Source organism: Protopterus annectens, chromosome 7.part0 (genome assembly GCF_019279795.1).
Source record: "Protopterus annectens isolate FY-2018-M chromosome 7.part0, PAN1.0, whole genome shotgun sequence".
NCBI classification, from domain to species: domain Eukaryota; kingdom Metazoa; phylum Chordata; order Ceratodontiformes; family Protopteridae; genus Protopterus; species Protopterus annectens.
In genome coordinates, this window is record NC_056739.1 from 105,334,380 (window position 1) to 105,348,125 (window position 13,746).

At 45.6% G+C, this 13,746-nt stretch overlaps 1 protein-coding gene across 3 annotated transcripts in view; it reads right to left on the reverse strand.

Moving 5' to 3' along the window:
• Positions 1-13,746, reverse strand: part of BRPF3 (bromodomain and PHD finger containing 3) — a 1,617,494-nt gene that overhangs the window by 948,871 nt on the left and 654,877 nt on the right. The window lies entirely within an intron of this gene.

The following is a 13,746-nucleotide window of genomic DNA, read 5'->3' on the forward strand; positions in this document are numbered from 1 at the left end:
GAAGTTAAAACTGGCAATAAATGCCTGGAATGTAGCTTTGCTAAGCACAATCAAAAGACAAACACCTGGCTTTTCTTCTCTAAAGTTTTACTTGGAATAGTAAGCAATCAGCACAGTGTAATGTACACAGCACAAAATAACAGATATTTATGAGGAACAGTAATTAACTACCATTTACACAAGTTCACAGAAGCAATAGAAAAAAATATCAGGAATGTGAGGTAAAGATGAGTTGTGTGAGCACACTCACTGCAAAAGCAGATGCTTTAGTATAAGGCTCAGTGCTGCATTGAGAATTAGCCACAGATGGACAGTTATCCATCTTGCCTGATATCCAATGGATTTGGATGCCTCAGAGTGATGCTACTCTCCATTAAATGCCAGAAATATCAGTAGGATGCCAGGTAGAAAAGACAGAATGGCCCATATTATCTTTAGTTCTCCTTTGTTGAGAAGGAAGAAGTCACCAAGTGTGCCCATACAGCCTGGTAATAAGAAAAGTACTGCTCAGGCCATAATGTAAGGTTAACCAAGAAAGGGAAATAACAGATGGCTGTTGTACAGAAGTATCCTATTTAAAGATATTCTTGGTGTCCTGGGGTAAGGGAGAGTAAAGAAAGCAACTCCAACAGCAAGACCTGCGCGTATGGCAAGTGCACGGCTCCAAAACTTTTAGTTATGTACTTACCATAACTTCGGATGTATGGGATCCATCTCGCCTACATTCATAACAGATGGGTTCGGAGCTGATCCATCGGCTCCGACTCGGCAACTAATACACTAGCACGAAGTCTCTCATTGGCTGGGCTACTCCCTATCCCAGGATGCACTACACCTGCTTCCCCAGATCTTGTTTGTTCGCTTTCATACATCCATGCAAACACAGAAAAACTAGTAGTCACTATAACCAACTAAAGTTCTTCAAGAAAGATCACCAAAATGGGACTACAGCTCCTCTAAATCCGAATGGAAGGGGGAAGGAGGGTGGGTACTTATGAATGTAGGCGAGATGGATCCCATACATCCGGGTTATGGTAAGTACATAACTAAAAGATGTAATGGGATCCTATCTCGCCTACATTCATAACAGATGGGACAGCGTCCCTAGCACCTAAATCCCGGGTGGCTCATTGGAAAACACTCCTGAGAACTGTGGAACCAAAGGAAGCCATGCCTCGAGAAACCACATCCAATTTGTAATGAGAAATGAAAGTGTGCGGAGAATTCCAGGTTGCCGCAGCACAAATATCATCTATTGATAATTTGGAGTGAAAAGCTACAGAAGTAGCCATTGCCCTGGTAGAATGAGCCTTGACTGGAAAGGGAAGCTCTTTGTTAGCCTGTGAATAAATAAAAATGATACAATCTTTAATCCATTTAGCTATGGAGGTTTTTGTTACTGGTTGACCCAATTTGTTCATTGCAAAGGAAACAAACAATTGATTTGATTTCCGCGTGTGAGCGGTTCTATTCAAGTAAAAACGCAGTTGTCTATGTACGTCCAATTGATGCAAGGTATATTCTGCGTTATTAGAGAATTCTGGGAAAAACACAGGGAGTTCTATAGTTTGTTGAATACAGAAAGAGGAGGCCACCTTTGGTATAAAGGAAGGGTTTAATTTCAATGAAACTCTATGCTTGTGAAAAATCAAATAGGGAGGATCAGAACAAAGAGCTTGAAGTTCTGAAACTCGCTTGGCAGAAGTTATGGCCACTAAAAAGGCCGTTTTCCAAGACAGAAATTTTAAATCACAGGTAGCAGCTGGTTCGAAAGGACGGGCAGTTAGGGCAGCAAGAACCATATTCAAGTCCCAAGGGGGGACAGGATGAGATAATGGAGGCCTAAGGAGCCACACACCTTTAAGAAAAGCCTTACAAAGTTTGAGAGACATCAATGAAGGTTCAAATGAGGCATGAAAATTAGAGATCGCTGCTAGCTGAACCTTAATGGTAGAAACTGAAGAGCCCAACTGAAAAAGGGAGGCCAGAAAATTCAGAACCTCCGATACTGGTGCAGTGAGGGTCTATACCCCGTTCCTGAGCCCAGAAGGCAAACCTTTTCCATTTGCTGGAATAAAGTTTGATAGTGGAAGGTTTATGAGAAGAAGACAATATGTGGACCACGTCCGGAGAAAGAGCATTGTCTCGGACTAAGGATGGAAGTGGAGTAACCATGCTGCCAACTTCAAGGACCTGAGAGACGGGTGAAGCCGTCCTGACTGATGAGTCAGCAGGTCTGGCACCGGATCCAGAAACCATGGACCTTCTATCGCATGCCTCTGTAGGAAAGGGAACCAAACTTGACGAGGCCAGTGCGGGGCAATCAAAATCATTTCGCTCTCCAGGTAAATGGCCTTCTGTATCACCCTCGGTAGGAGGGGATACGGGGGGAAGGCGTAGAGAAGACCGGGGGGCCAAATGTGGGTCAAAGCGTCCCTGGGAATCTGTCCCTGAGAAGGGAACAGCGTGAAGAACTCTCTGCATTTCGCATTGTGAGGGCTGGCAAACAGGTCGCAGCAAAGGAGACCCCATCTGTCGAAGATTTTCGTAGTTACTCCCTGGTTGAGGGACCACTCGTGGGGTAAAAGAATGGTCCTGCTTAATCTGTCCGCAATCACATTGGATTTCCCCGGTATATGCGTTGCCATTAGAAAGCGGTTGGTAGCTACCGCCCAGTGCCAAAGTCTCATGGCTTCTCTGCACAGTGGGTAAGACCTGGTTCCACCTTGCTTGTTTATGTACCACACCACCGACATGTTGTCGGATAGGATAGCAATCGGGCCTTGTGGGAGAGCGTGATGGAGAGCTTGGAGTACCAATAGTACCGCTCTCATCTCCAGGACATTGATATGCAAATGCGTTTCCTGGATCTGCCATGTGCCTTGGACCGACCTGTCCAGGTAATGACCCCCCCACCCTACCTGGGAGGCGTCCGTAGTCACAGTGGCAACGGACGTTGAGGTATAAAGGGTCGCCTGGTCGAGATTGGATTGGAGAAGCCACCAACGCAGATCTCGACGGCAACTTTCCGTGATCATGATTAAATGGTTCAAGGGAAGTTCCTGATAAGACCATTGAACCAACAGTAGCCATTGTAAAATTCGCATGTGAAGTCTGGCCAAGGGAACTAAAAGTATGGTTGACGCCATCGAACCCAACAGTTGTAGAATCTGATGGGCCGGGGCTCTTAGTAGGGGAAGACAGGATTTGACTTGATCTTGTAGGACCTGAATTCTTGCTGCCGGTAAAAAGGCGCACATTCTTTTTGTGTCTAAGTCTGCGCCTATAAAAATAATACGCTGAGATGGCTGTAGTACAGATTTTTGCAAATTGAACGCAATCCCTAAGAAACGGCCCAAGGTGAACGTGGCGCTGAGCGCCTGGAATAGTAGATGCTCGGAGGTGGCAGTACGGAGCCAGTCGTCTAGATATGGAAACACTTGGAATCCCAGACTTCTCAGGTGAGCAGTTACCACTGCCAGACACTTGGTGAACACCCTGGGGGCTGTGGTGAGACCAAAGGGCAGTGCTCGGAATTGGAAATTACTGACTCCGAGGCGGAAGCGTAAGTGTCTCCTGGACTCTTGAGCTATCGGAATGTGATAGTAAGCGTCCTGGAGATCTATGGAGCACATCCATGCATCTTCTTCCAGCAAAGGAAGAATAGATTGAAGAGTGACCATTCGAATTTGGACTTTTTACAAAACGATTCAATGAACTGAGGTCCAAAATGGGCCTGAAGTCCCCTGTCTTTTGGTACCAAAATAATCTTGAGTAAGTTCCTAATCCGATCTGGTCGATGGGGACAGGCTGGATGGCTCCTTTTTCTAGCAGCTTTGAAACCTCTAATGCTGCCTGATCCCGCTGACTGGGTGGTACGTCCGGGATTTCCCTTAAAGAAGGAGGGGGTTTGTTGAAGGGGATGATGTATCCTCCGGTAATAATGCGAAGCACCCACTGATCGCTTGTTATGGATTCCCAAGCTTGTGGGTGCGCCACAAATCGACCCCCGACTGGCTCCGGAGATGCACAGTTGGGCAACAACTCAGGGACGCTGGTTGTATGAAGAACCACGAAAGGAATCGCGGTCTCCAGAGTTACGGGGGCCTCTGCCACCTCTGGGGCAGCGTCTTCCAGAATTTTCCCCTCCCCTGCCTCTGGAGGGGGAATCACTGGGTGGAGTAGGGAAAGACTTCTGAGATTTTCTAAACCACATTTTCCCTCCTCTCTGAGCCTTGGGGTAAGGCCTAGAAGGAGCGGAAAATCGGGCCCCAACGGCAGTCAAAGTCTTGCCCTCCTGCTCGCACCGAGTTAGTGTGTCCTTCACCTTGGGTCCAAACAAAGATGACCCATCAAAGGCGTCGTGAAGGAAGACTTGAAGGCCTCCGCAACGGACACAAGCGTAACCAGGCGTGGCTCCTGAGGGGAACGGCTGTTGCCGCTGCTCTACTCAGCCCTTCGGCCGCATAGGAAATGAGCCTCATGGACGAGTTAACAATAGAAAAGAGGGTAGTCATCTGGGCGCCAACAGTCGGGGCCAGCGCCTCAGGTAGATTACCAACAAGGAGTCATTTAGCTCTTTGAGGAGATCCCTTTGGAGCCTCGTAAAATGACATAAGTAGTTCAGCGACCGTAAGGTAAAGGCCGCTGAAGACAAGGTACGCTTCCCGTACCTATCCATGCTCCTGGAATCCTTATTAGGAGGATGAACAGACGTTGAAGCCTCTGCCACGTCCTGCTGTGTGGCAGAAGCCACCACCAAAGCATCTACAGGCACACCCTTTGTGAGAAATTCCTTCTGGGGGGGGGCTGACAAAAACTTATTGGGCCTCGCAGGCACCGGTTCCACAGAATCAGGGTGTTCCCACGCCCTTCGAGAAACCAAATCAAGGAGTTCATCGAAGGGCGGAGACACCCAGGAGGCGAAAGGCTGGGCCCAAAGGCCTTGAGGAAGACTGACTCCTCAGCTGAAGGGGTTTTGGCTTGCCAGTCACCTCTCTGTCTCAGAATCTCCAAGATATCTGAGAAGGAGATATCATCCGAAGATGATTTGGGGGACCCTTCTGCGTCATCGAGGTCAGTATCCGATGTAACAGACTCATCTTGGGAGTCTACGTGCTTCCTCTTACACAATTTCTTCCGTGGGGGTTCGTCCGAAGCAGTTTCGGACGGACCACCCAGAAGAAGGGAACCCCCGATGGGGGTATCCTCAGGCCCTGGGGCCCCGCTGCCGGGAGCTGCAACACAACAGAGGCACCAGTCTCCAAATCTAGGGACGGTGAGGTAGAATCTTGCTGAACTGGCAAAGGCATGGCCAGCACGCTCCTCATGGCCTCAAAGGCCGGACCTCCAGAATCCAAGGAGGTCACTGGTCTAGAGGCCACGATGGCACTGGGAATTCCAGCAGCCGATGCTCCGAGAGGAAGACTAGGCACCAAGCACCCAATCCCAAAGTGTTCCCCTCGGGCCCGGCTGAAGAGGTCGCAGTACCAAACCCTGAACCGGAGGACAGGGTAGGAAGCATAGTCGGAACAGAGAGACCTCGGAGGGGTCTCTGCTCCGACCGTATGGCTCCGCTTTGCTCCACCACCACCGACTCCAACAGCTCCGAGGAGGTTGGAGGAGGAATCGAATGTGTTGGAGGGGGGATCGGCTCCGAAGCTAACTGTGCTGGAGCCGAGACTAATTTAGTAAAAACTGGAGATTGGAATAGCCTCTGTATCACCCTATCCAGGTCCGAATCAGAGAGTCTCGATGATTTAGAGGAGGTAGACAATCGAGAAGACTTTCCTCTCGGCTCCGAGAGAGAAGGGGACCGGCTCCGAAACGGCTCCAACGCTATCGGCGCCGGTTCCACCACAGCATGGACCACCATCGGCGCCGACGGAGCTTTCTTGAGCCGAGGGGAAGAGTCTGAACTGCACACCTCCACCGGCTCCGAAGCCATTGGAACCGATGGAGGTGATTCACCTCTCGATACTCCAACCTGCGGCTCTGAAACCAATGGAGCTGAGGCAGGAGGTATCGAGGCAGACCTCGACCCTCGGCCCCGAAGTCAGTGGAGCCGAGGAAGAAGAAGTCAATTTTGGCTTTTAGTAGACGGCTCCGACGGACTTGTCGGAGCCGACAATCTTTCTTTTGGAAGCAACAGGTGGATCCAAGGCTTCCTCAAAAGAAGGTTTAATAAGCCCTTTCAAAATTAGCTTGTTCTTGCGTTCTTGAAGAACTCTAGAGGAGAACGCATGACAGACGCTACAAGTCTCTTGCAGGTGTTTCGGCCCCAAACAATAAACACAGACTGAATGGCTGTCTGTAATGGACATTTTATAACTGCACCGAGTGCATTTTTTAAAGCCTGACTTTTGCTCCTTAGACATAATACAGGCCCTTCAACAAGTAACTTTCACAACAAGTAAGTACTATAAACAAAATTGCGCCAACTGAAAAGCGCGAGACACACTGGCGCGAGTACTGAGGAAAAAAATTTACCTCACAACAAACAGTCACAGACAAAACAAGTTCAACGGCCCAAAGCCCTCTAATTTAAACAGGCTTGGCCCGAAAAACAATTAACCAAAAAAATTAATTAAAGCTGAACAGCACTCAAAGGTAGGGCAAAGGCCCTCTAACTTAAACGGGCCTTGCCCGACTGAAAAGAATAAAGTACCAGAAGACACTCAAACACACAAAATATATAAAATAGTAATGAATAGTAAGGAATAGCTGTTAAAACAGCTGTTTGGTTAATATAGACAAAAACCCCAAGGTCAAAGACCAATAAAGGTAAAAAAAGAACCACTTAGCTCCAGCCAAGTCGAGACCACGTCCAGCTTGTAAAGCGGCAAATGAGATCTGGGGAAGCAGGTGTAGTGCATCCTGGGATAGGGAGTAGCCCAGCCAATGAGAGACTTTGTGCTAGTGTATTAGTTGCCGAGTCGGAGCCGATGGATCGGCTCCGAACCCATCTGTTATGAATGTAGGCGAGATAGGATCCCATTACATCCAAAATTAAAGAAACAAAACGCATGAGCCAGCACAAGTTCTGTACATGTAAATAGCTATTTTAATGTTAAAAAACTTGGGGAAAGGAATACCCCCACATAAATCAAACCGGTTTCGGCTAAAGCCTTCTTCAGTGATAGAATACAAATGTAAATGAACAGTTTCCATGAACAGTGGATTTATACACAATGCCCTCAAGTTATCTACTATCTGACTGGATAATAGCATAATTCAAAAATATTCATTCAGCCCTGGTGGGAACAATCCCCCCAACTTAACTATCCATTTCTTTTCCTTATTGTTTAAAATTTCATGCATCTTTGCATTTGTGAGTAATACAATCAATCACAATGAATCTAAAGACACCAGTTGTGTGTTGTAAAATGTGTTTATACAAAGCATTGGATTGTCTTTTGTTTTTGATGTCACTTAGGTGTTCCCCTATCAACTTCAAGGGCCTTGATGTTTGTCCTACATAAAATGCCATGCACGTGCATCTTGCCAGATAAATTACCCAACTGGTACTGCAGTTGGCAAAAAATGAGATGTACACAATTGGAGTATTTTGGCTGCTGAAACTATCTGTCTTGAACACCCTGGGGCAATGGGTACAATGTTCACATGGGCTACAACCACCAGTTTTTGTCCAATGACTGTTCTTTGGGCTAAGAGATTGTCCTTATTGTTCCACCTCTTGTAGTGGCTAAACAAGGACCCCAGAGAGCGACCCTTACGAAAGGAGTATGCGCAGTTGTCATTCAGATGTTCCCTTAATTTACTTTCAGTCTGCAGAATGGTCCAATGTTTTGAAATGATGTCCACAAAGACACTAGTATTCCTGCCACTGCCAGATGTACTAGGACTAAGCCCATATTTAAGAAAAAAAACAGGGAATCTGCCACCTCCAGGGGAGGATTCTTCCTCCAATACTGATTGGGAAGATAGCCATACTACGATGTCACCAGTTCCCAAGAGGAACAACATGGGGAAGAATTTGGAAACAGGTCTCCCTTTAGGCATAAATCCAGAAGAGGGTGTAGGAAACACAAAGGCTCCGCCAGATCTAAAAGGCATCTTGAAAATAATGACCAAGATATGAATATAAATGACAATAATGTGCATAATATTTCTTCCTTGACACTAACAGAATTGGGACTAAACACTCTCAATAAAGGTTTGAGTTTTGTACTGGGTTTTTGTGTGCCAGAACAGTTTTTTGCACAGGATGTCACCAATTTTTGTCGTACATTAAATTTACGGTTATATTTTCAGGATTCTGATGATAACCAGGATACTACAACTTTCAAGTTTAGACCTTCCACCTTTAAACCTCCCATGTCACCTATTGATTCTGCCTTTCAAAATAATGTTCTCAAAGATTTGCATCTTAATTTTGCTAACATCATCATCAAGGATAATATTAGCAGGGAGGAACGGATGTGTATTGACAAACTCAAATCAGACAAAAGTATTGTGATTTTGCCAGCAGGCAAGGGAGGTGCGGTTGTCATTCAGGACTGGACCCAATACCATGCTGAGGCACAAAAACAGCTGTCGAATATCAGACATTATATGATCATGCCTCTTGATCCCACTTCCAAATTCAAACATGACATTGATCAGTTTTTGGATTTGGCAGTGGAAGAGGGCATCATCTCACAGGACATCAGTTACCAACTCAAGGTGGACCATCCTAGACAGTAATACTTATATTTACTGCCCAAGATCCACAAAGACCCTGCCAAGCCACCAGGTAGCCCAACTGTGTCTGGAAGGGGCTCACTCACTGAGCCACTTTCCGAATACCTTACACATCTTAAACCACTGTTGACATTGGTACGAACTAGAATTCAAGACACTACCCAGTTCTTGGGGATTATTTCTGAAATGCAATTGGAGCCTGACTGGCTTTCTGTGTACTTTGGATGTCACCTCTCTGTACACTAGTATTACCCCATTGGGCAGGACTAACTGCCCTACAGTATTGGCTGGATAGAGCAAATCTATACAGACCAGGTTTTAATACCTTCCTGGTCTGTATGGCAGAACAAGTACTAACACGGAATGTATTCTATTTTCAAGAACAATGTATATGGCAGGTCCAGGGTACAGCAATGGGGGCATCTTTTGCCCCCATATATGCAGACCTATTCATGGCTTATGTGGAGGAGGAACTAATTTATGACAATAGTCATAATATATATTTGAATGAAATTGACATCTGGCAGAGATATCTTGATGACTGTTGGTTTTGCAAATGAGGTGCATCTACAGGAATTTGTAGAATATCTCAATCAGAACAAGTAGGGTATTGAATTCAAAATAACCTTTAACAAGCATGTAATCACTTTCCTGGATGTATTAATCAAGCGAACAAGGATGGATAGACTGGAAAGGGAGGTATTTAGAAAATTTCCATACTTCAATACACTCCTACATGCCACTAGCTTCCACCCCCAACATGTCATCAGGATTATCCCAAAGTCACAATTCCTCAGAATAAAGAGGATCTGTTCCTGTTCCTCCACATATAGCCAGTACCAACAAGATCTCATTACTCGATTCAAAGACAGGGGTTACAGGGCAGGTGACATCAGCAAGGCCAGCAGGTTTGCCACACAACAAGATAGGGTCAATTGCTCCAATATCGGAAGCAGTCACTCAACAACAAACATCAGGTGTGGCTAGTTACAACATATGGCAGGAATACTAGGGTCTTTTTGGACATCATTTCAAAACAATGGAACATTTTGCAGACAAAGTAAATTAAGGGAACATCTGAATGACAACTGCTCATACTCCTTTCGTAAGGGTCACTCTCTGGGGTCCTTGTTTAGCCACTACAAGAGGTGGAAAGTACAGTTTTGTACCTACCATAAATGTAGATGTTCGAGTGTCTTCACTGCTGCAGTCATTACACTTGGGTTATCCTGCCGTCAGACGGTCCCGCAGTCGGCCCGAGTTCCAAAGTCTTGGTCCGGCGTCAGCTGCTGTCGCCCCTTCCCTGACATCAGAGCACCAGGGGTACATAAGTAGCAGCCGACGCCATTTTCTTCAGTTTTTCTTGCCCCAGATGTCAGGTGCCCCAAAAATGGTAGGCAATACATATTGCTAATAAAACATACAAAAAAGGTAACAATAAAACCTTCATTAACCAGCAAATACACCACATAGGTAGTATAGGTTAGTTCCAGATAAGAAAGAGGGGCTGGCGGGTGGGTAACCTGGACTGCAGCAGGGTAACCTGGACTGCAGCAGTGAAGACACTCGAACATCTACATTCACGGTAGGTGCAAAACTGTACTATGTTCATCGTGTTTCACTGCTGCAGTCATTACACTTGGGTAGAATCCCAAAGCTGAGTTTGGGTGGCTGGCTCTATAGAGGATTTGGTGTGGCTATGAGGCCCTGCAGCACTGCAGTGGCAAAGCCAGCTCTGGATCTAGAATAAAGAGGCAAATGGTAATGCTTGGTAAAGGTGTGCACTGAACTCCAAGTTGCAGCTTCCAAGATATCTTTGGTAGGTACTCCTCTAAGGAAGGCAGTGGAAGTGGCAGTTGCCCTGGTGGAATGTGGTCTAATATTACTAGGCACAGGTTTCCCATTTTGTGTGTAGCAGAGCCGGATACAGTGTCCTATCCACTTTGAAATGGTCTGCTTTGAAATTGCCTTTCCCTGTGATCCTGCAGCATATGATAGAAACAATTGTTCAGATTTTCTGAAAGCCTTTGTTTTGTCCAAGTAGAAACACAATTGCCTGTGTATGTCCAATGAATGTAGAAGTCTCTCCCCTATATTTTGGGGATTTGGATAAAATGTTGGCAAGTGAATAGATTGGTTAAGAGCCACACTGGAAACCACCTTAGGCATAAAGGAAGGGTTTGTTCTTAAAGAAACGCTGTCTTGGTGGAAAATGATAAAAGGCTCTACTGCCATTAGCGCCTGTAGTTCTGAGACTCTTCGTGCTGAGGTTATTGCCAGAAGCAGAGCAGTTTTCCATGATATATATTTTAACTCTGCTGAATTGGCTGGTTCAAAAGGAGGCAGTGAGCTTTTCCAAAACGAAATTGAGGTCCCAAGTTGGTGTTGGTGCTCTCCGGGGTGGTCTTATGTTTTTAGCCCCTCTGAGGTACTGCTTTAGTAAAGGATGAGAAAAAATAGGAGGATCTGTGTTGTAATGAGCCGAGATGGCAGAAGCATGAATTTTAATGGATGAGAAGGATAGTCCTTTGTCCAGCATCTCAGTCAAGTATTGTAGTATCCGAGGAATGTTAGGGATCAGAGGATCAAGGTTTTGAGCCTGATTCCAGGCACACAATCTCTTCCACTTTTCTGAATAAGATTTCCTGGTGCTAGGCCTCCTGGCCTCCAAAATGACATCCATAACAGCTTTAGAGAGAGAAGTTGTCTGTTTGGCTAAAGAATCTGCCATGCAGCCAGGTTTAAGGTTTTGCGCTGACTGTGCAGTATCCGATTGTTTTGCTGAGTCAGAAGGTGTGGAATTTGAGGCAAAATCCAAGGTGGTCCTTGAGCTAAGTTCTTTAAGATTGGGTACCAGTGCTGGCGTGGCCAGTCTGGAGCAATCAGAATCATCTGTGGTTTGTCTTGTCTGGCTTTTAGGAGTACCTTTGAAAGGAGAGGCAGTGGTGGGAAGGCATAAACGCTTAGGCTTTTCCAGCTGAACGAAAGAGCATCCACTTTCCATGCTTGTGTGTGATAAGTCCTTGTGCAGAATTTTTGTAGTTGGCAATTTAGTGGGGAGGCAAAGAGATCTATATCCGAGCACCCCCATTTTTGCATTATCATGCTGAAAACTTGTGGATTTAATTTCCACTCGTGAGGATCCATGATGTTTCTGCTTAGGTCGTCTGCCAGAGTATTTATCTTTCCTGGCAGGAATTGTGCTTGCAGATGAACTTGATAAGTTATAGCCATGTTCCACAAGGTCATGGCTTGCCTGCATAGGGGGTATGAATGAGTGCCCCCTTGCTTGTTTATGTACCACATCACTGTGGTGTTGTCTGTCCTTAATAGTAATTGCCCTGGATACAGGAGGTCCTTGAAAGCTGTTAGGGCATTTTGTACAGCCAACATCTCTTTTTGACTGATGTGAAGAGGCATTTGTTCTGTGGTCCATTTGCCCTGAATACATTTTCCTGCCATGTGTGCTCCCCAGGCGTAATCCGAGGCGTCTATTGTTATAGTCTACCTGGCCGTGGGAAGAGTGAAAGGCTGACCCTTGTTGAGGTGACATGCCTGTGCCCACCATCAAAACTCCTGTTCTAGGCAGGGAATTAGAGGTATTACTGTCTCCAAGCTGTGAGAATGTTGAGACCAAACACTTTTTAGGTACCATTGTAATTTCCTCATATGCAGTCTTGCATATGGAATTAGTAGAATGTAGGATGCCATGAATCCCAAGGCCTGCAGAATGTTTCTTGCAGGGAGTTGGGACTTTGTTGCCATCAATTGAAAATACTGAGTCAGTTGTCCTTGTTTCTCTGGCGTGAGATAAGCCATCTGGGCCGTTGTATTTAAGCTGGCACCCAGGAATATTATCTCTTGTGAGGGAACTAGTTTTGATTTCTTTTTGTTTACTGTGTACCCTAGGCAACTTAACCATCTTTTTACGAACGCCAGATGCTGTAGAAGAATGTCCTTGCTCTCTGCTTGAATCAGGCAGTCGTCCAGATAAGGATATATTTGAATTACTTTTTGTCTGCAAAATGCAATTACTGGTGCCAGGCACTTGGTAAAGACCCTGGACGCAGTAGATAAGCCAAAGGGCAGTGCAGAGAATTGGTAGTGCATTGAACCAGCTATGAATCTGAGGTATCTTCTCCAATTCTGTCTGATAGGGACATGCAGGTATGCCTCTTTGAGGTCCAAAGTAACAAGCCAAGCTTTCTTGCCCAACATGGAAAGGAGCTGTTGTAGTGTCAGCATTTTGAATTTCGGAACATCCAGGTAAGTATTTAGAGTGGAAAGGTCCAGAATGGGCTTCCAGGCTTTGTCCTTTCTGGGAACCAGGAAGAGTTTTGAGTAAAATCCTTGTCCTTTTTCCTGCTGTGGTACTTTTTGAATAGCTCTCATGTCCATGAGAGCTGTTATTTGTTTTTGTGCCTCTGCCCATTGATTTTGTGGCAGGTCTGGCATTCCTTTTAGCCTTGGAAAACTGTGAAAGTGGAACCTGTAACCTTGAGACACAATATTCAGTACCCATTTGTCTTGGGTGATTGCTTGCCAGTTTTGAGAAAAAAGTGCTAATTTTCCCCCTAAAGGAGCTGCCAAAAGGAAAGAGTTTTGCATTGGAAGGGGGAAGTCATTGGGAATGTTTCCTGTAAGGTTGTGACTTATCCTCACCTTGTTTTGGGTTTGAAGCACCCCACTGTCGTGGTCTGTAAGAACCTTGTGGCCGAGATCTGCCTCTTGGGCGTCTATATCTGCCCCTTTGTGGCCTGTCTGAAACTGGTAAGGACCAATTCTTAGTAGGCCAATTTCTACTAAATCGTGGTGGCTGTACCTGTAAGAAATCCTTTACTGTCTGCATAGATTTTGCCTTATCCTCCATTTTCTTTAATACCTCTTCTGCCTTAATACCAAATAAATTATCTTGTTGCAAAGGAGCATCCAATAATTTTGCCTTAACATGATCTGGTAAATTTTGTTTTTTTAAGCAAGCATGCCTTCAAATCACTGATCCTGTAACTGCTGCTCTACAAGAAGCTTCTAATGAATCAAAAC